The sequence below is a fragment of the Mustelus asterias genome, chromosome 9 (assembly GCF_964213995.1).
Source record: "Mustelus asterias chromosome 9, sMusAst1.hap1.1, whole genome shotgun sequence".
NCBI classification, from domain to species: Eukaryota; Metazoa; Chordata; class Chondrichthyes; order Carcharhiniformes; family Triakidae; genus Mustelus; species Mustelus asterias.
The window spans coordinates 69299085-69322311 of NC_135809.1; the positions used below are offsets into that span (position 1 = coordinate 69299085).

Below are 23227 nucleotides of genomic sequence, written 5' to 3' on the forward strand. Positions count from 1 at the left end.
AAAATGATGAAGGGGATAGATAGAGTGAACGTTCAAAGACTATTTCCTCGGGTGGATGGAGCTATTTCAAGGGGGCATAACTATAGGGTTCGTGGTGGGAGATATAGGAAGGATATCAGAGGTAGGTTCTTTACGCAGAGAGTGGTTGGGGTGTGGAATGGACTGCCTGCAGTGATAGTGGAGTCAGACACTTTAGGAACATTTAAGCGGTTATTGGATAGGCACATGGAGCACACCAGGATGATAGGGAGTGAGATAGCTTGATCTTGGTTTCAGATAAAGCTCGGCACAACATCGTGGGCCGAAGGGCCTGTTCTGTGCTGTACTGTTCTATGTTCTATGTTCTATAACTATTCTACTTTTTTGGCATGAAATCTGAGATCTTTGAAAAGCCTGCTGGCACAATAGATTTGTAGGTGGAACCATAGATCTCCCATTTTGGGCCAAAATGAGATTTGTCTTGTCTTAATTGAATGTTTGTCTGAATATTGTTAATTTGTAATGTTTTTGATTCTAATATGTCAATGTTTTTAATAAAATTAGTTTAATTGAAGAATTTCATTGAACTTAATAAACTTTTTTTGTCTTTGTGAAATGAAATGTTTCATGAAAAGATTTAGTCTTTAAATTAATCAGGTCACCTAAAAGCATTTCCCACAACAGATATCATTTCTTCTTCAGCAGTTAATCTCTCCTGTTTTGTAAGATGAAGATAGTGGAAGCATGCACCTCCTTCTTACCCCTCACCACAACCATACCCTTGCAGATTCCTCCTGTCAAGAACAGCAACCTGGTCAGATGGTGGTATAAGAGAAAGAGGTGGAAGGCAGTGATGAGGAATAAATATCATCCCTCAATGGTACATTCATAGCTCCAAGTAAAATTGAAGTCAATGGGAATCAGAAAAAAAAACATAGAACAGTACAGCACAGTACAGAGTGAAGGAAAATCCAAAGAGCTTCTATAGGTATGTTAGGAGCAAAAGGATAGTGAGGGATAAAATTGGTCCTCTTGAAGACCAGAGTGGTAGACTGTGTATGGAACCAAAAGAGATGGGGGAGATACTAAATGTTTTTTTGCATCCGTATTTACTGAGGAAACGGGCATAGAGTCTACGGAAATAGGGCAAACAGGGAGGGAGTTCATGGAACCTTTACAGATTAAAGGGGAGGAGGTGCTCGCTGTCTTGAGGCAAATCAGAATGGATAAATCCCCAGGACCAGACAGGCTATTCCCACGGACCTTGAGGGAAGCTAGTGTTGAACTTGCAGGGGCCCTGGCAGACATATTTAAAATGTCAGTATTCACGGGGGAGGTGCCGGATGATTGGAGGGTGGCTCATGTTGTTCCGTTGTTTTAAAAAGGTTCCAAAAGAAATCTGGGAAATTATAGGCCAGTAAGTTTGACGTCGGTGGTGGGCAAGTTATTGGAAGGTGTGATAAGGGTTAGGATCTACAAATATTTGGATAGACAGGGACTTATTAGGGAGAGTCAACATGGCTTTGTGCGTGGTAGGTCATGTTTGACCAATCTATTAGAGTTTTTCGAGGAGGTTACCAGGAAAGTGGATGAAGGGAAGGCGGTGGATGTTGTCTACCTGGATTTCAGCAAGGCCTTTGACAAGGTCCCTCATGGGAGGTTAGTTAGGAAGGTTCAGTCGCTAGGTATACATGGGGAGGTAGTAAATTGGATTAGACACTGGCTCAATGGAAGAAGTCAGAGAGTGGTTGTGGAGGATTGCTTCTCTGAGTGGAGGCCTGTGACTAGTGGTGTGCCGCAGGGATCGGTGTTGGGTCCATTGTTGTTTGTCATCTATATCAATGATCTGGATGATAATGTGGTAAATTGGATCAGCAAATATGCTGATGATACAAAGATTGGAGGTGTAGTGGACAGTGAGGAAGGTTTTCAAAGCTTGCAGAGGGATTTGGACCAACTAGAAAAATGGGCTAAAAAATGGCAAATGGAATTTAACGCAGACAAGTGTGAGATATTGCACACTGGAAGGACAAACCAAAGAAGAACGTACAGGGTAAATGGTAGGACTCTGAAGAGTGCAGTTGAACAGAGGGATCTGGGAATACAGGTACAGAATTCCCTAAAAGTGACGTCACAGGTGGATAGGGTCGTAAAGAGTGCCTTTGGTACATTGGCCTTTATAAATCGGAGTATCGAGTATAAAAGTTGGAGTGTTATGGTAAGGTTATATAAGGCATTGGTGAGGCCGTATTTGGAGTATTGTGTACAGTTTTGGTCACCTAGTTACAGGAAGGATGTAAATAAGGTTGAAAGAGTGCAGAGAAGGTTCACAAGGATGCTGCCGGGACTTGAGAAGCTAAGTTACAGAGAGAGATTGAATAGGTTGGGACTTTATTCCCTGGAGTGTAGAAGATTGAGGGGAGATTTGATAGAGTTGTATAAGATTTTGATGGGTATAGATAGAGTGAATGCAAGCAGGCTTTTTCCACTGAGGCTAGGGGAGAAAAAAACCAGAGGGCATGGGTTAAGGGTGAAAGGAGAAAAGTTTAAAGGGAATATTAGGGGGGGCTTCTTCACGCAGAGAGTGGTGGGACTGTGGAATGCGCTGCCGGATAAAGTGGTAAATGCGGGGTCACTTTTAACATTTAAGAAAAACTTGGACGGGTTCATGGATGAGAGGGGTGTGGAGGGATACGGTCCAAGTGCAGGCCAGTGGGACTGGGCAAAAAATGGTTCGGCACAGACAAGAAGGGCCAAAAGGCCTGTTTCTGAGCTGTAATTTTCTATGGTTCTATGGTTCTACAGGCCCTTCGGCCCTCGATGTTGTGCCGAGCTTTGTCCGAAACTAAGATCAAGCTATCCCACTCCCTATCATTCTGGTGTGCTCCATGTGCCTATCTAATAACCGCTTGAAATTTCCTAAAGTGCCTGACTCCACTATCACAGCAGGCAGTCCATTCCACACCCCAACCACTCTCTGAGTAAAGGACCTACCTCGGACATCCCTCCTATATCTCCCACCATGAACCTTATAGGTGGGAGAAAATAGTTTCTGAACGTCCACTCTATCTATCCCCCTTATCATCTTATAAACCTCTATTCAGTCGCCTCCCATCCTCCTCCGCTCTAAAGAGAAAAGCCCTAGCTCCCTCAACCTTTCCTCATAAGACCTACCCTCCAAATGAGGCAGCATCCTGGTAAATCTCCTCTGCACTCTCTCCAATGCTTCCACATCCTTCTTATAGTCAGGTGAAAGGTGTGACAACAGGACATCTTTTGCCTCCAATCAGGGGGAAACTCTTCACTGGTTGGAATCATATCTGGAACAAAGAAAGATGGTTGTTGGAGGACAATCATCCCAGTCACAGGATGTTTTGCAGGAATTCTTCAGGATAGAGTCCTACAATCTTCAGTTGCTTCATCATTACCTTCCACTCTCAGGGGCAGGCCAAAGAGGAGACAAATCCCAAATCTACCTCAGCCAGAACTGAAATTGAACCTGCACTGTTGCCATTAATCTGAACCACACGTTAGCCATCTGCGCTATCCAGCCCCATTCGAAAAAATAACCCAGGGCTAAATCACTTGGACAAGTGCTGATTAGTTGAAGAAAGTAAGTGGGGCCAGATGGTCTTGCAGGTCAATGACAGGAGAGTAGCCCCAGGGATTGGTTGCAGTGTGCAAGAAATTCAATGACCCAACATGAGCAGTCAAAGTCAATGCATGCATCTTGAAATGACAAATCCCACCAGCTGCACTACTATCCACAGAATTCAATGCACCACAACCCCAGAAAGCCCATACAAATTTGTTAAAGGCAAATCATGTTCAATTAAGAACAAAGAACAGTACAGCACAGGAAACAGGCCCTTCGGCCCTCCAAGCCTGTGTCACTCCTTGGTCCAACTAGACCATTCATTTGTATCCCTCCATTCCCAGGCTGCTCATGTGACTATCCAGGTAAGTCTTAAACGATGCCAGCATGTCTGCCTCCACCACCCTACTTGGCAGCGCATTCCAGGCCCCCACCACTCTCTGTGTAAAAAACATCCCTCTGATATCTGAGTTATACCTCGCCCCTCTCACCCTTGAGCCCGTGACCCCTCGTGATCGTCACCTCCGACCTGGGAAAAAGCTTCCCACTGTTCACCCTATCTATACCCTTCATAATTTTGTACACCTCTATTAGGTCTCGGCACATTCTCCGTCTTTCCAGGGAGAACAAGCCCAGTTTACCCAATCTCTCTTCATAGCTAAGACCCTCCATACCAGGCAACATCTTGGTAAACCTCCTCTGCACTCTCTCTGACGCCTCCACGTCCTTCTGGTAGTGCGGCGACCAGAACTGGACGCAGTACTCCAAATGTGGCCTAACCAGCGTTCTATACAGCTGCAACATCAGATTCCAGCTTTTATACTCTATACCCCGTCCTATAAAGGCAAGCATACCATATGCCTTCTTCACCACGTTCTCCACCTGTGCTGCCACCTTCAAGGATTTGTGGACTTGCACACCTAGGTCCCTCTGTGTTTCTATACTCTTGATGGCTCTGCCATTTATTGTATAACTCCCCCCTACATTAGTTCTTCCAAAATGCATCACTTCGCATTTATCTGGATTAAATTCCATCTGCCATTTCTCCGCCCAATTTTCCAGCCTATCTATGTCCTGCTGTATTGTCCGACAATGTTCATCGCTTGATTAAGTTTTTTGATGAGGCAATAGAAAGGCCTGATGCGGTGTATATGTACTTGCAAAAGGTGTTTGATAACATGCCAAATAATAGTCCTGCCAGCAAAGTTCAAGCCCATAGATGAAATTACTCTTCAGAGGCTGGTGTCCCAGATTCACTTTATTTACAAACTTATCTCCACTCCTAAGAGCGCTTCGGAATCTGGAATGTCAGTAGACCTTACATTCCTCAATATTTGTATGCAGGTGAGACTCCCTGATTGGGCAGGCAATCATTACTTGAATCAGGGAGCTCATACTCCAAGAGGCCAACCTCATGGGCCTTGTTAAGGTCATTACACCCCTCCCCCCTTAAGGCCAAGCAACCTCAACGGTTCACACCCCTCATGGGTCTCTTGCTGCATTTCAGGGCCGGATGCAGTTCCTCCAACTTGGCATGCGATGTGGGCAGGGTGTATTGAACAGGCACTCATCTCTTACAATGCAATGCCAGAGTTCTAGTTCACTGCATTCGTCAGGAGGTAAAGTAGTAAACGCGGCTTCATCTGCAGTAACCATTTCAGACTGCAAAATCCTAACTACATGTGACGGGGAGCTGGGAGAGGTTGGTCTGGTCTGGGGAATGCTCCTCGGTTTTCTGCCCGCTGTGGAGTTGGCAGTTGGCTCCTGGACGAACTGTGAGTTCAAGATCTGCAATTTCCACAAGGAGCCCCCCCTCCCCCCGCCGCCTCAAAAGTTTGAGAAGATCTAGTGCAGAGTCATCTGCCCATGAGCAAATCTGCAGGCGCTATTCCCATGGTGGCATGGGGGATTGTCCTGTAATTAAATAACTGACATGAATGCTTGGTGTCCATTGAGGCTGCCAGCTGTTTTTTTAAAACCAGCTTTTAAAATCTGGACTGCTCTAATCCACGAGGCCCTTTTTACAATGGATGGTAAGATGCTATCTTGATATATTGAATTCCATTCGACTTCATCAACATGGTGAACTCCTGGCTGGCAAAAGATGTCCTATTGTCAGACCAGCAACTCCGGGATCCCATGTGTTGAAAAGGAGGTGCAAAGTTTCTCTACCATTAGTGATGTGGTCACCAAATGCACCCTATGGATGTCCATCCACTTGGAATGGGTGCTCACTATGACTAGAAACATCAAATCCATGAATTGGCTTGCCTAATCCACGTGCAGCCGAGTCCATGATCTTTCCAGCCATTCCCACGGATTTAGCGGAGCTGCCGGTGGCAACTTTTGTCCTTGCTGGCATTCCTGGCACCAACCCACAAACACCGCTATGTCCATATCCATTCCGGGCCATCAAACATAGCTCCTCGCCAACATCTTCATTTTGGATGCTCCAGGGCATCCGTGATGTAGTTCATAGAACACAGAACATTACAGCGCAGTCCAGGCCCATCAGCCCTCGATGTTGCGCCGACCTGTGAAACCAATCTGAAGCCCATCTAACCTACACTATTCCAATATCATCCATATGTTTATCCAATGACCCTTTAAATGCCCTTAATGTTGACGAGTCCACTACTGTTGCAGGCAGGGCATTCCACGCCCTTACCACTCTCCGAGTAAAGAACCTACCTCTAACATCTGTCCTATATCTATGACCCCTCAATTTAAAGCTATGTCCCCTCATGCTCGCCATCACCATCCGAGGATAAAGGCTCACAATGTCCACCCTATCTAATCCTCTGATCATCTTGTATGCCCCTATTAAGTCACCTCTTCACCTTCTTCTTTCTAACGAAAACAGCCTCAAGTCACTCAGCCTTTCCTCACAAGACCTTCCCACCATACCAGGCAACATCCTGGTAAATCTCCTCTGCACCCTTTCCAATGCTTCCACACCCTTCCTATAATTCGGCGACCAGAACACACGCAATACTCCAAGTGCGGTCGCACCAGAGTTTTGTACAGCTGCAACATGACATCATGGCTCCGAAACTCAATCCCTCTACCAATAAAAGCTAACACACTGTACGCCTTCTTAACAACTCTATCAACCTGGGTGCCAACTTTCAGGGATCTATGCACATGGACACCGAGATCTCTCTGCTCATCCACACAACCAAGTATCTTACTATTTGCCCAGTACTCTGTATTCCTGTTACTCCTTCCAAAGTGAATCACCTCACACTTTTCCACATTAAACTCCATTTGCCACCTCTCAGCCCAGCTCTGCAGCTTATCTATGTCCCTCTGTAACCTGCAACATCCTTCTGCACTGTCCACAACTCCACCGACTTTAGTGTCATCCGCAAATTTACTAACCCATCCTTCTACGCCCTCATCCAGGTCATTTATAAAAATGACAAACAGCAGTGGCCCCAAAACAGATCCTTGCGGTACTCCACTAATAACTGAACTCCAAGATGAACATTTCCCATCAACCACCACCCTCTGTCTTCTTACAGCTAGCCAATTTCTGATCCAAACCGCAAAATCAGCCTCAATCCCATGCCTCCGTATTTTCTGCAATAGCCTGCCGTGGGGAACCTTGTCAAACGCTTTACTGAAATCCATATACACCACATCAACTGCTTTACCCTCATCCACCTCTTTGGTCACCTTCTCAAAGAACTTAATAAGGTTTGTGAGGCACAACCTACCCTTCACAAAACCGTATTGACTATCCCTAATCAAATTGTTCCTTTCTAGATGATTATAAATCCTATCTTTATAATCCTTTCCAAAACTCTGCCCACAACAGAAGTAAGGCTCACTGGTCTATAATTACCAGGGTTGTCTCTACTCCCCTTCTTGAACAAGGGGACAACATTTGCTATCCTCCAGTCTTCTGGCACTGTTCCTGTAGACAATGACGACATAAAGATCAAAGCTAAAGGCTCTGCAATCTCCTCCCTCGCCTCCCAGAGAAGCCTGGGATAAATCCCATCTGGCCCAGGGGACTTATCTATTTTCACACTTTCCAGAATTGCTAACACCTCCTCCTTATGAACCTCAATCCCGTCTAGTCTAATAGTTCAGCCAGTATGGAACAGCAGCCTTGATGCAGAACAAAAACTCGTGCTCCCCCATAGCAGTCTGACATCTTCTACAATGAGCTGCTCTCTTCTACTCCAATACAGGAGCAATTGTGGCAATACTGGTCTTTCTCTTGTCAACAAGAAACTTGTTTAACCTTTGTAAGGACCGGGTCCTTTTGCATCCAAAAGATGTTTATTATGTGTGACAACTGGAAATTTCATGGTCATTACCTCTCTTCTACTTATGGTACCAGCAGTGCAATGTCTGCTAAAGGCAGCCTACTCAAGGCATTTGCATTTGCTATGCAGCCTTCCGGCCGGTGTTCCAACTGATAGTTGTAGGCAGCCAATAATAACATCTACCGCTGGATACGGGACAATGATATTGGTGGCACCGCTTTGTCCTCTCTTAGTAGCCCCAGTAGTGGCTTGTGATTGATGACAATCACAAATTTCCATCCATAAAGGTACTTGCACAGTGGCACAGTGGTTAGCACATTCTCCCCGTGTCTGCATGGGTTTCCTCCGGATGCACTGGTTTCCTCTCACAAGTCTGAAAGCTGTGCTGATTAGGATGTTTGGCCGTGCTAAATTCTCCCTCAGTGTTCCTAAACAGGTGAGGCAACCAGGTAATTTTCAGATTAACTTCATTGCAGTGTTAATGTAAGCCTACTTGTGACACTAATAAATAAATAAATTTTAACTTTTTGATGGATTTGTTTCACTCCAAATATTACCTTTTTCAATGTGGGCGTATTTTCTTTCCACAATGGCCAAGGTCCTGGAGGCATATGCTATTGGGCGTTCCTTTCCATTTGGCCATCTATGTGCTAATACCGCCGCAATGCCGTACGGAGACGCATAGCAGTTCGCACTAACTTTTCTAGGATCATAACGTGCTAAGAAATTTGACGATTACAGTTGTTGCTTTATTCTCTTAAAAGCCAGGTCTTGACAGGTGGACCATTCCCAAGCATGACCCATTTTTAACAGTTGATGTAGCAGAACCAAGATGGAGGCCCAGTTTGGTGAGTTTTCCGTAGTACGTCACCAGCCCTAAAAATGACGGTAACTCCTGGATGGGCGTGGGGTGTCTTTAATCACCCACACCCAGTCCTCCAAAGGATGTAGACCCGATTTGTCCACTTTGTCCCCCAGATAGGTCACTTGAGGTCACTTGAGGTACCGAGAAGATGCATTTCTCCCTTCTTAGGAGCCACTTTAAAAATGACTAAAATCTTCCTCCAAGTTCTGTAGGTGATCTCCCTTTGTTTTACCTGTGATGAGAACATCATCCACATAAATGACCACCTGGGGTAAACCTTCTAATATGTTCTCCATTGTCCTCTGGAAAATCAAGCAGGCAGGCGATACCCCAAAAATAACCTTGTATATTGATAGAGGCTCTTTAGAATATTGATGGTGGAATATTTCTGAGAATCCTCATCCAGCTGCAACTGCAGATAAGCATGAACCGAGTCTAATGTTGAGAATAAGAATCCCCTGCCAATTTTGCATATAAATCCTCGATCTGGGGAAATCGGGTATTTGTCCAGATGTGATTAATGGTTTATTGTTTGTTTAAAGTTCTCGCAAAAGTGGACTGAACCATCTGGCTTCAAAATAGGGGCAACTGGTGCTGCCCATTCCGCGAACTAGACAGGTTTTATGATACCTTCTTGTTTCAGTCTTCGAATTTCTGTTTCCATTTTTTCCCTTAAAGCAAACGCTACCGGGCCGTCCTTGCAAAATCATGGGACTGCTTCCTGGTCGACATGTAAGGTTGCCTTGGCTCCTTTTATAGTCCTTAGCTCTTCTCGGAAAATCCCTGGGCATTTGAGTGACCATTTTCTAACTGGAAAATCCAGGTGGATTTCTCACAACCTGTTTCACCCCACTAAACTCAGGCCTGAGCCCTCCACTACCATTAATGGAACTGAACCAGTTGCCTTTCGTAAGAGACATGAACAAAGGTTGTACCCACAACTCTCAGAGGTTCCCCAGCATAAGTTCTCAGTCTTTCCGAAGTCTTGATTAAAGTTAAGGGTTGGAATCTAGTGCGAATTTTACTGAACACTGATTCTCCGACCACCGATGCAGCCATGCCTGTATCAACCTCCATTAATACTGAATGTCCATTTAATCTTACGGTTATCTTAACTGGGTCCAATTTGGACATTGCTATTCAGTTTAATTGTTCCATGTCGTTTGTAGGTGGACCTTCTGGGGTGTGCATTCTTCAGGACACTGGCCTACATGTTGTTTTCCTAAATCTAGGTCTTGAAGGCTTATTTTGTTGCTCCGACTCTGCATACCGGCAACAATTACAATGCTTTGCTAGGCAGGATTCTGAAGGAACTGTTGACTGTCTGGACTGTGGGCAGACGTGGGTTTATTTGTATCCGGATACTTCCTGAGCAAGGCTATGTAATCGCCTGTGCTCAAGTGGTGGTCTCTGAACTCAATCGAACTGGCATAGGTGTCCATTTCCATTCGGATACCTTGCAATTTATATGCCCCACTTGCAGCATTTTCCAACGATAAGGCCAGCAGTAGCATCTGTTTGAAGTCCAGTTGGGCTTCAGCCAACAGGCATTTTTGGATAGTTACATTATTATCCCGCATATCAAAGGGTCCCAAAACATCTCATTAAGTGTCAACCCAAGTTCACATGCTTCCGCCAGTCATCTCAAACTTGTGAGAAAACCCATAACAGACTCCCTTGTCTCCCAGATTGCTGAGTAAAACTGGTATCTTCTCAGGATCAGATGTGGCTTAGGGTCATAATATTCCCTCACTGAGTCTGCCAATTCCTGGGAGGTTTTGTTATCTGGTGCCTCTGAGAAAATTAAGGTATGAATAACGGCAAATGGCGATGGCCACAAGCAGTCAGAAGAATGACCCATTGCTTTTCATCTGCAACAATGTCATTAGCCTTAAAAACGTAACGCGTGCGTTCCACAGGTGAGACTCCCTGATTGGGCTGGCTATCATTACGAGCTTATTATACAATAAATGGCAGAGTCATCAGGAGTATAGAAACACAGAGGGACCTAGGTGTGCAAGTCCACAAATCCTTGAAGGTGGCAACACAGGTGGAGAAGGTGGTGAAGAAGGCATATGGTATGCTTGCCTTTATAGGATGGGGTATAGAGTATAAAAGTTGGAGTCTGATGATGCAGCTGTATAGAACGCTGGTTAGGCCACATTTGGAGTACTGCTTCCAGTTCTGGTCGCCGCACTACCAGAAGGACGTGGAGGCGTTAGAGAGAGTGCAGAGAAGGTTTACCAGGATGTTGCCTGGTATGGAGGGTCTTAGCTATGAGGAGAGATTGGGTAAACTGGGGTTGTTCTCCCTGGAAAGACGGAGAATGAGGGGAGATCTAATAGAGGTGTACAAGATTATGAAGGGGATAGATAGGGTGAACGGTGGGAAGCTTTTTCCCAGATCAGAAGTGACGTTCACGAGGGGTCACGGGCTCAAGGTGAGAGGGGCGAAGTATAACTCAGATATTAGTTTTTTACACAGAGGGTTGTGGGGGCCTGGAATGCGCTGCCAAGTAGGGTGGTGGAGGCAGGCACGCTGACATCGTTTAAGACTTACATGGATAGTCACATGAGCAGCCTGGGAATGGAGGGATACAAACGATTGGTCTAGTTGGACCAAGGAGCGGCACAGGCTTGGAGGGCCGAAGGGACTGTTTCCTGTGCTGTACTGTTCTTTGTTCTTTGAGCTCATAATCCAAGAGACCAACCTCATGAGCCTCGTTGAGGTCATTCCACATAACCTGTTTGAACGCAGTGTGATTGATAATTGTGGCTTCTGTCACCATTTTTCATGCCTGTTTTCATCATGAACATGGCCTCTGGTACAGTGGGATTGAAGTTCTGCTTCGTATCGATAAGCTGAGTGATATGTTGTGGCGTTGTCAAGAGATTTCAAACTTTTTTCACAATAGAAGTTATTTATTTATATGAGAAACTTGATACAGCCCTAGGCTGCCTTGGAGCAGAGCTCCAGTCTGTATATGCTTACAACATGGCTGCTCGAAGGTTCTCCTCGAGAGAGGACTCCACCCTCTCGGGTGATCACTCGTTCTTAGTTTCCATTGGCTCCTCAAGTCAGGTGACTGCCTTCTGCTCTACTGTCTTAAAGAGACAAACACCACATACACAACACTGACAGATTTTCAGGTTTTTAGTCAGCCCCGATTCGTTGGCTGGAACTTGGCTGTGGTGTTGAGCAGCAAGAATATCTGTTTGACACTCCTGAGGTCAATGACCGGGTGCGTGGGTCAGTTGTCTGTAATGATGACAATCTTCCTTTTCTTTCATTCACATTTTTTCCACTTCCCTGCTCCACACCTCAGAAATGCTGGAGATCATCCAGGTGGTTTTGCTAGTCTTGTACCCCATGGCTTTCTGGACTTTCCCATCACAAAAAATGGCAGCTTTTTGGTTCCATCCGTGTGGGAACAGACCATTGCAGTGACAGATCTCTGCTTTCCACCATTACACCTTTCACCTTTAAACATCATACGGTGGTATGGCAAAAGATGGTAAAACAGTCCAGTAAAAATGTCATATGGCACATACTTATTCAAGATATGGACAGGCCATTTTGGAGCTAATCGTTTGTCATCCCTACCGTAACTTTTGTGCACCCTTACCATTAGCCACGCAGAAGACAATACCGTACTTTATGAACTGGCCTAGCCATCTGTCTCTGGAGGTGAATGCCATATGACCCAGCTTCTTTGCCAACATGACACCCTTTTCCTCCAGGATTCAACAGACTCAGGACACCTCATTAATAGAGCTTCTTCAATGTCAGGATAGGCAGCTGTTCTCATCCTCTCCCTTGCTGGAGAGAGTCTGCTTATCAAACTTTACAAAATATTCACCTTGTGTTTCAAACATCTTTTTAGCCTGTCTTGATGCTCTCTCCACTCACGTTGTTTTGTTTCTTAAAGACTTGATTAGTTGTAAGTATTCGCATTCCAACCATTATTCATGTAAATTGAGTTTGTGTCTTTATATGCTCTGTTTGTGAACAGAATTCCCACTCACCTGAAGAAGGGGCTTGGAGCTCCGAAAGCTTGTGTGGCTTTTGCTACCAAATAAACCTGTTGGACTTTAACCTGGTGTTGTTAAACTTCTTACTGTTTCAAAATGATTGACAGACTTGATGAAAGAATTTCCCATTTCTTTGCGATGCTCATTTTCTACATTGCACCACGGTTTTCCCCTTGTTGTCTTAACTTCAGCTTCTCTCTGACCGACAATATTTTTCACTTTCTCACAATTTCAGCTATACTCACAAGTCATCGAGTCATAGAGAAAAAAATCCTTACGGCCCATCGTGTCTGAACTGGTCAAAGTCAAACCACCCAACTATTTTCCCATTTTCCAGCACTTGGCCCGTAGCCTTGTATGTCTTGGCATCACAGTTGCACATCTAAATATGCCTTAAATGTTATGAGGGTCTGTGCCTCCACCATCCTTTCAGGCAGATTCCCACCTCTGGGTGAAAATGATTTTCCTCTCATCCCCTCTAAATTTCCTACCCCTTAACTTAAATCCATGTCCCCTGGATGTTGATCCCTCCACCAAGGGGAAACACTTCTTTCTGTCTATTTATGTCCCCCATAATTTTATACATCTCAATCATGTACCCCCTTAGTCTCCTCTGTTCCAAGGAAAACAACCAAAGCCTATCCAATCTCTCTTCATAACTAAAACTCTCCAGCCAAGGCAACATCCTTTTGCACATTATTTCACAGGGAGATCTTGGTATCAAATGGTGGTTTGTCCTATGCTCCATTTTCACACGCTTGTGTGGCCTAACTCTGATTGGTGGCGCGGTCATATGATAAGGTCAGACAAACTTGACAAATCCGGAGTTTCCAGTGTGGAATTTTGGCTTTTCACATACATCATTCCCTGGGATTTGCTGTTCTGCCAATAAAAATTTGACATAACCAGAATTTAGTGTCATCCCAGGTTGACACATTGTGATTTCACTGTATCGCCAGTTCAATAGCCTGGAATAGGATTCTTAACAGTTCTGTGAGTGTACTACACCACACAATAGCAGCAGTACGAGAAGGCAGCTCACCATCACCTTCTCAAATACAATCAGGAATGGCCAACAAATGCTGATTTTGCCTCACATTCCATTTACAAATACAAAAACAGTTCAATTGAGAGTAACTCACTGGGTTAAAGGATGTGAAATGGTTAAACCTCAGCAGTGACAGAGTAAGACTGAGAGTAACTCACTGTCTGGGTTATGGTTGCACAGTGGTTAGCACTGCTGCCTCACAGCGATAGGGACCCAGGTTTGATTCCTAGCTTGAGCCACTGTCTGTGTGGAGTCTGCACATTCTCCCGTGTCTGCTTGGGTTTCCGCCCATGGTCCGAAAGACAACAAGGAACTAAGAAAGGGACAGCACAGGAACAGGCCCTTCAGCCCTCCCAGCCTGCGTCGATCATGATGCTTGCATAAACTAAAACCGTATGTACTTACGGAGTCCGTATCCTTCCATTCCCATCTTATTCATGTATTCTTCTAGTTGCCTCTTAAATGGCGCAATCGTACCTGCTCCCACCACCTCCCCAGGCAGCGTGTCCCAGACATTCATCACCCTCTGTGTAAAAAACTTGCCTCGCACATCTCCTCTAAACTTTTCCCCACGCACCTTAAACCTATGTCCCCTCGTACTTGACTTTTCTACCCAAGGAAAGTGCATCCGACTATCCTCATAATCACTCATAATCTTGTAAACCTCTATCAGGTCACCCCTCAATCTCCGTCGTTCCAGTAAGAACAAATCGAGTTTATCCTATAGCTAATACCCTTCAGACCAGGCAACATGGTGGTAAACCTCTTCTGTACCCTCTCCAAAGCATCCACATCCTTCTGGTAGTGTGGCGACCAGAATTATACACAATATTCTAAATGAGGCCGAACTAAGGTTCTGTACAGCTGCAGCATGACCTGCCAATTTCTATACTCAATGCCCCGACCAATGAAGGTAAGCATGCTGTATGCTTTCTTGACTACCTTATCCACCTGCATTGCCACTTTCAGTGATCGGTGGACATTTGCGCTCAGATCTCTCTGCCTGTCAATACTCCTAAGGGTTCTACCATTTACTGTATAATTCCTACATGCTCTGGACCTTTCAAAATGCATTATCTCACACTTGTCCGGATTAAACTCCATCTGCCATTTCTCCGCCCAAGTTTCCAACCAGTCTATATCTTGCTTTATCCTCTGACAATCCTCTTCACTATCCGCAACTCCATCAATTTTTGTGTTGTCTGCGAACTTACTAATCAGACCAGCTACATTTTCCTCCAAATCATTTATATATACTACGAACAACAAAGGTCCCAGAACTGATCCCTGTGGAACACCGCTAGTCACAGCCTTCCACTCAGAAAAGCACCCCTCTACTGTTACCCTCTGTCTTCTACGGCCAAGTAAGAAGTCTCACAACACCAGGTTAAAATTTAACCTGGTGTTGTGAGACTTCTTACTGTGCTTAGCCCAGTCCAACGCCTGGGATCTCCACTTCATTCTACGGCCAAGCCAGTTCTGTATCCAACGTGCTGGTTAGGTGCATTGGCCATGCTAAATTCTCACTCAGTGTACCCGAACAGGAGCCGGAGTGTGGCAACTAGGGGATTTTCACAGTAACTTTATTGCAGTGTTAATGTAAGCCTACTTGTGACATTCATAAACTAAAAACTTTACAGGGTGTGAAGGGGTTAAACTCTTTAGTGTGGGTGGGACAGAGCACAGTTCACTGTCTGGGTTACAGGCTTTGAAGAGTTTATATCCCAGGGGACAGAGTAACTTACTGCGTTACAGGAAGTGAAGGGGTTAAACCCCAGGAGTGAGTGGGAGAGAGAGTAACGCACTGTTTGATTACAGGGCGTGAAGGGGTTAAGCCTCAGGCGAGGGTAACGCAGTATGTTCCAGGGAGTGAAGGGGTTAAACCACAGGAGCGATTGGAACAGAGAATAACTCACTTTCTGGGTTAGTGAATGTTGAAGAGCCACCGTTCGCGGAGTGCTCCGGGGACAGTTTTTCTCTAAACCGAGGGGAGGTTTCGGAGGGAGCGGAGCGGAGCGGTGGGACCGCCTTGGAGTGGGCCGAGAGTCGGAGCTGGTGAGCGGCTGTGGTAGAGCCCGGGGGCCAGGAGAAGGGATCCTCAGTCAGCTAGTCTTTGCTGGGAGGGAGCCGGCCCTGTTAGTGAGACAGGAGATTTGGAATGAGGGGTGTAGTTGGTTTGATGGAAACTGAAGGACAGGGGATGATGTGAATGTATCAGTGCAGGGTGATTGGAAACAGCGAAGAGGCTTAGGACTGAGTGAGATTTTGGAGTCGAGGTTGGGGTGGGTTTTAAGCTGACTAATTTATCTTTCCTGGAAACAAGTCGATACTCTCACACGTGTTTATAATGAACTCTACCTGCCCTAGTTTTTCCCACTCAATCTCAGTGACATTTTGCAACTTTAGTTGAGTCTAGAACACATGACTTGGAGAATCATTAAAAAATAGGAGCAGGTGTAGACCATTCGGCCCCTCGAGCCTGCTCTGTTATTGATAAGATCATGGCTGATCTGACTGTGACCTCAACCCCATTTTCCTGCCTATCCTCCATAACTCTTGATACCTTGTGGATCTATTCTATCTAATTTGGCCTTGAACATATTCGATGACCCAATTTCCATTGCTCTGTGGGTAGAAAATTCCAAACATAAAGAACAAAGAACAGTACAGCACAGGAAACAGGCCCTTCGGCCCTCCAAGCCTGTGCCGCTCCTTGGTCCAATTAGACCAATCGTTTGTATCCCTCCATTCCCAGGCTGCTCATGTGACTATCCAGGTAAGTCTTAAACAATGTCAGCGTGTCTGCCTCCACCACCCTACTTGGCAGCGCATTACAGGCCCCCACCACCCGCTATGTAAAAAACATCCCTCTAATATCTGAGTTATACTTTGCCCCTCTCACCTTGAGCCTGTGACCCCTCGTGATCGTCACTTCTGATCTGGGAAAAAGCTTCCCACTGTTCACCCTATCTATCCCCTTCATAATCTTGTACACCTCTATTAGATCTCCCCTCATTCTCCGTCTTTCCAGGGAGAACAACCCCAGTTTACCCAATCTCTCCTCATAGCTAAGACCCTCCATACCAGGCAACATCCTGGTAAACCTTCTCTGCACACTCTCTGACGCCTCCACGTCCTTCTGGTAGTGCGGCGACCAGAACTGGATGCAGTACTCCAAATGTGGCCTAACCAGCGTTCTATACAGCTGCATTATCAGACTCCAGCTTTTATACTCTATACCCTGTCCTATAAAGGCAAGCATACCAAATGCCTTCTTCACCACGTTCTCCACCCGTGTTGCCACCTTCAAGGATTTGTGGACTTGCACACCTCGGTCCCTCTGTGTTTCTATACTCTTGATGACTCTGCCATTTATTGTATAACTCCTCCCTACATTATTTCTTCCAAAATGCATCACTTGGCATTTATCTGGATTAAATCTGGTCACCTCACTATAAGAAGGATGTGGAGACACTGGAAAGAGTGCAAAGGAGATTTACCAGGATGCTGCCTGGTTTGGAGGGTAGGTCTTATGAGGAAAGGTTGAGGGAACTTGGGCTTTTCTCTTTGGAGCGGAGGAGGTTGAGAGGAGACTTGATAGAGGTTTATAAGATGATGAGGGGGATAGATAGAGTGAACGTTCAAAGACTATTTCCTCGGGTGAATGGAGTGGTAACTAGGGGGCATAACTATAGGGTTCATGGTGGGAGATACAGGAAGGATGTCCGAGGTAGGTTTTTTACTCAGAGAGTGGTTGGGGTGTGGAAAGGACTGCCTGCAGGGATAGTGGAGTCAGAAACTTTAGGAACATTTAAGAAGCTATTGGATAGGCACATGGAGTACTTCGGGATGATAGGGAGGAAATAGCTTGATCTGGGTTTCAGACAAAGCTCGGCACAACAACGTGGGCCGAAGGGCCTGTTCTGTGCTGTACTGTTCTATGTTCTAAATTCCATCTGCCACCTCTCCGCCCAATTTTCCAGCCTATCTATATCCTGCTGTATTGCCTGACAATGCTCATCTTTATCCGCAAGTCCAGCCATCTTCGTGTCATCTGCAAACTTGCTGATAACACCAGTTACACCTTCTTCCAAATCATTTATATATATCACAAATAGCAGAGGTCCCAGTACAGAGCCCTGCGGAACACCACTGGTCACAGACCTCCAGCCGGAAAAAGATCCTTCGACCGCTACCCTCTGTCTCCTATGGCCAACACAGTAAGAAGTTTAACAACACCAGGTTAAAGTCCAACAGGTTTATTTGGTAGCAAAAGCCACACAAGCTTTCGAAGCTCTAAGCCCCTTCTTCAGGTGAGTGGGAATTCTGTTCACAAACAGAGCTTATAAAGACACAGACTCAATTTACATGAATAATGGTTGGAATGCGAATACTTACAACTAATCAAGTCTTTAAGAAACGAAACAATGGGAGTGGAGAGAGCATCAAGACAGGCTAAAAAGATGTGTATTGTCTCCAGACAAGACAGCCAGTGAAACTCTGCAGGTCCACGCAACTGTGGGAGTTACAAATAGTGTGACATGAACCCAATATCCCGGTTGAGGCCGTCCTCGTGTGTGCGGAACTTGGCTATCAGTTTCTGCTCAGCGACTCTGCGCTGTCGTGTGTCGCGAATATAGACGACATCCACGGCCCTTCCTTCGTCAACCGTTTTTGTCACTTCCTCAAAAAACTCCACCAAATTTGTAAGGCACGACCTCCCTCTTACAAAACCATGCTGTCTGTCACTAATGAGATTGTTCCGTTCTAAATGCACATGCATCCTGTCTCTAAGAATCCTCTCCAACAACTTCCCTACCACGGACGTCAAGCTCACCGGCTTATAATTTCCTGGGTTATCCCTGCTACCCTTCTTAAACAACGGGACCACATTCGCTATCCTCCAATCCTCAGGGACCTCACCTGTGTCCAAAGAAATGACAAAGATTTCCGTCAGAGGCCCAGCAATTTCATCTCTCGTCTCCCTGAGCAGTCTAGGATAGATGCCATCAGGCCCTGGGGCTTTGTCAGTTTTAATGTTACCTAAAAAACCTAACACTTCCTCCCTTGTAATGGAGATTTTCTCTAACGGGTCAACACCTCCCTCCGAGACACTCCCGGTTAACACGTCCCTCTCCTTCGTGAATACCGATGCAAAGTATTCATTTAGGATCTCCCCTATTCCCTTGGGTTCTAAGCATAATTCCCCTCCTTTGTCCCTGAGAGGTCCGATTTTCTCCCTGACAACTCTTTTGTTCCTAACGTATGAATAGAATGCCTTAAGATTCTCCATAATCCTGCCAGCCAAGAACATCTCGTGACCTCTTTTTGCCGTTCTAACTCCCCGTTTGAGAGCCTCTGAGTCAAGAAATTCCTTTTCCTCTGCTCTCTCTTAAATATGAGACCCCTCATTTTCAAACTATGACCCCTAGTTCTGGACTTCCCCCATGAGGGAAAAATATCCGTTCATTATCTGCTCTCTGAAGCTCCCTCTGAATCTTTTATGTTTCAATAAGATCACAGAATTGTTATGGCGCAGGAGGCCATTTGGCCCATTGTATCTGCACAGCTCTCCAAACAAGCATCATGACTTGGTGCCATTCTCCTGCCTTTTCCCTGTACCCCTGCACGTTGTTCCCATTCAAATAACCATCATATGTCCTCTTGAATGTCTCATTTGAAGCTGTGTTCATCCCACCACACTTTTGATTTGATTTATTATTGTCACGTATTAACATACAGTGAAAAGTATTGATTCTTGTGCACTATACAGACAAAACATACTGTTCATAAAGAAGGAAACGAGCGAGTGCAGAATGTACTATTACAGTCATAGCTAGGGTGTAGAGAATGATCAACTTGATGCAAGGTAAGTCCATTCAAAAGTCTGACAGCAGCAGGGAAGAAGCTGTTCTTGAGTTGGTTGGTACGTGACCTCAGACATTTGCATCTTTTTTCCGAAGGAAGAAGGTGGAAGAGAGAATGTCCAGGGTGTGTGGGGTCCTTAATTATGCTGGCTGCTTTGCTGAGGCAGCGGGAAGTGTAGACAAGAGTCAATGGATGGGAGGCTGGTTTGCGTAATGGATTGGGCCACATTCATGACCTTTTGTAATTCCTTGCGGTCTTGGGCAGAGCAGGAGCCATACCAAGTTGTGATACAACCAGAAATAATGCTTTCTGTGATGCATCTGTAAAAGTTGGTGAGAGTTGTAGCTGACATGCCAAGTTTCCTTAGTCTTCTGAGAAAGTAGAGGTGTTGGTGGGCTTTCTTAACTATAGTGTCAGCATGGGGGGACCAGGACAGGTTGTTGGTGATCTGGACACCTAAAAACTTGAAGCTCTCGACCCTTTCTACTTTGTCCCCGTTGATGTAGCTGGGTATGTTCTCCTTTAAGCTTCCTGAAGTCGATGACAATCTCCTTCATTTTGTTGACATTGAGGGAGAGATTATTGTTGCCGCACCAGTTCACCAGATTCTCTATCTCATTCCAGTACTCTGTCTCGTCATTGTTTGAGATCCGACCCACTACGGTGGTGTCGTCAGCAAACTTGAAAATCGAATTGGAGGGGAGTTTGGCGGCACAGTCATAGGTGTATAAGGAGCATAGTAGGGGGCTGAGAACACAACCTTGTGGGGCACCGGTGTTGAGGATAGAGTCATAGAGGTTTACAGCATGGAAACAGGCCCTTCGGCCCAACTTGTCCATGCCGCCCTTTTTTTTTTAACCTCTAAACTAGTCCCAGTTGCCCGCATTTGGCCCATATCCCTCTATACCCATCTTACCCATGTAACTGTCCAAACGCTTTTTAAAAGACAAAATTGTACCCGCCTCGACTACTGCCTCTGGCAGCTTGTTCCAGATACTGACCACCCTCTGTGAAACAATTGCCCCTCTGGACTCTTTTGTATCTCTCCCCTCTCACCTTAAGCCTATGCCCTCTAGTTTTAGACTCCCCTACCTTTGGGAAAAGATATTGACTTTCTAGCTGATCTATGCCCCTCGTTATTTTATAGACCTTTATCAGATCAACCCTCAGCCTCCTACGCTCCAGAGGAAAAAGTCCCAGTCTATCCAGCCTCTCCATATAACTCAAACCATCAAGTCCCGGTAATATCCGAGTCAATCTCTTCTGCACTCTTTCCAGTTTAATAATATCCTTTCTATAATAGGGTGACCAGAACTGTACACAGTATTCCAAATGTGGACGTACCAATGTCTTGTACAACTTCAACAAGACGTCCCAACTCCTGTATTCAATGTTCTGACCAATGAAATAAGCATGCTGAATGCCTTCTTCACCACTCTGTCCACCTGTAACTCCAGTTTCAAGGAGCTATGAACCTGTACCCCGAGATCTCTTTGTTCTGTAACTCTCCCCAGTGCCCTACCATTAACTGAGTAAATCCTGCCCTGGTTCAGTCTACCAAAATGCATCACCTTGCATTTATCTAAATTAAACTCCATCTGCCATTCGTCAGCCCACTGGTCCAATTGATCAAGATCCCGTTGCAATCGGGGATAACCTCCTTCACTGTCTACTATGCCACCAATCTTGGTGTCATCTGCGAACTTACTAACCATGCCCCCTATATTCTCATCCAAATCATTAATATAAATGACAAATAACAGTGGACCCTCCCTAAGTATAAAAAACAATTCTGTACCCTACTCCTGGTGCAATGTCATCAATGCTGTATACAGCTATAGCAAGACTTCCCTACATTTAATGCAATAAAGGCCAACATTCTATTTGCCCTCCTGATTACTTGCTCTACCTACAAGTTCACTTTGTGTGATTCATGGACAAGAACATCCAGATCCCTTTGGACTGCAGCTTTCAGCAATTTCTGTTCATTTAAATAATATTTTACTTCTCTATTCTTCCTGTCAAAGTGGACAACCTCTCATTTTCCCACATTATTAAATGAGTACTTTGCGTCAGTATTCACCAAAGAGAAGGACTTGGTGGATGATGAGTCTGGGAAAGAGTAAGTAGATAGTTTGAGTCATGTTGAGGTCAAAAGTATTGGGATTCTTGAGAAACATTAAGGTAGACAAGTCCGCAGGGCCTGATGAGATATACTCCAGAATACTGAGAGAGCTAAGGGAGGAAATTGCTGGGGTCTTGAGAGAAATTTTTGTATCCTCACTGGCTACAGGGGAGGTCCCAGAGGATTGGAGAATAACCAATATTATTCAAAGACTATTTCCTCGGGTGGATGGAGCTATTACAAGGGGGCATAACTATAGGGTTCGTGGTGGGAGATACAGGACGGATATCAGAGGTAGGTTCTTTACGCAGAGAGTGGTTGGGGTGTGGAATGGACTGCCTGCAGTGATAGTGGAGTCAGACACTTTAGGAACATTTAAGCGGTTATTGGATAGGCACATGGAGCACACCAGGATGATAGGGAGTGGGATAGCTTGATCTTGGTTTCAGATAAAGCTCGGCACAACATTGTGGGCCGAAGGGCCTGTTCTGTGCTGTACTGTTCTATGTTCTATGTTCTATGTTCCTTTGTTTAAGAAGGGGAGTAAGGATAATCCAGATAATTACAGGCTGGTGAGCCTTACGTCTGTGGTAGGGAAATTATTGGAGAGGGTTCTTCGAGACAGGGTTTACTCCCACTTGGAAATATGTGGATGTATTAGCGAGAGGCAACATGGTGTTGTGAAGGGGAGGTCATGTCTCACTAACTTGATCGGGTTTTTCGAGGAAGTGACAAAGATGATTGATGAGGGTAGGGCAGTGGATGTTTTCTACATGGACCTCAGTAAGGCCTTTGACAAGGTCCGTCATGGCCGACTGGTGCAGAAGGTGAAGTCGCATGGGATCAGAGGTGAGCTGGCAAAGTGGATACAGAACTGGCTTGGTCATAGAAGACAGAGGGTGGCAGTGGAAGGGTGCATTTCTGAATGGAGGGCTGTGACAAGTGGCATTCCCCAGGAATCTGTGCTGGGACCTTTGCTGTTTGTAATATATATAAATGATTTGGAGGAAAATGTAACTGGATTGATTAGTAAGTTTGTGATGACACAAAGGTTGGTGGACTTGCGGATAGCGATGAGGACCGTTAGAGGATACAGCAGGATATAGATCAGTTGGAGACTTGGGCGGAGAAATGGCAGATGGAGTTTATTCTGGAGAAATGTGAGGTAATGCATTTTGGAAGGTCTAATATAGATAGGAAATATACAGTAAATGGCAGAGCCCTTAAGAGTATTGATAGGCAGAGGGATCTGTGTGTACAGGTACACAGGTCACTGAAAGTGGCAATGCAGGTAGAGAAGGTAGTCAAGAAGGCATATGGCATGCTTGCCTTCATCAGCCTGGGCACTGAGTTTAAAAATTGGCAAGTCATGTTGCAGCTTTATAGAACCCTAGTTAGGCTGCGCTTGGAATATAGTGTTCAATTCTGGTCGCCACACT

The 23227-nt window shown here is 45.3% G+C and overlaps 1 protein-coding gene across 6 annotated transcripts in view; it reads left to right on the forward strand.

Moving 5' to 3' along the window:
• Positions 1-15581: 15581 nt before the first annotated feature.
• The window catches only part of pacsin3 (protein kinase C and casein kinase substrate in neurons 3), a 218393-nt gene continuing 210747 nt past the window's right edge, over positions 15582-23227 (forward strand). For 2 of the 6 annotated variants that reach the window (XM_078220327.1, XM_078220340.1), the window contains exon 1: positions 15719-15850. The gene's annotated coding sequence lies outside the window, so the exon portion shown is untranslated. Of the gene's footprint in view, positions 15851-16058; positions 16078-23227 lie in introns of those variants that run through there. The other 4 variants (XM_078220329.1, XM_078220334.1, XM_078220333.1 and 1 more) reach the window with 4 other exon arrangements.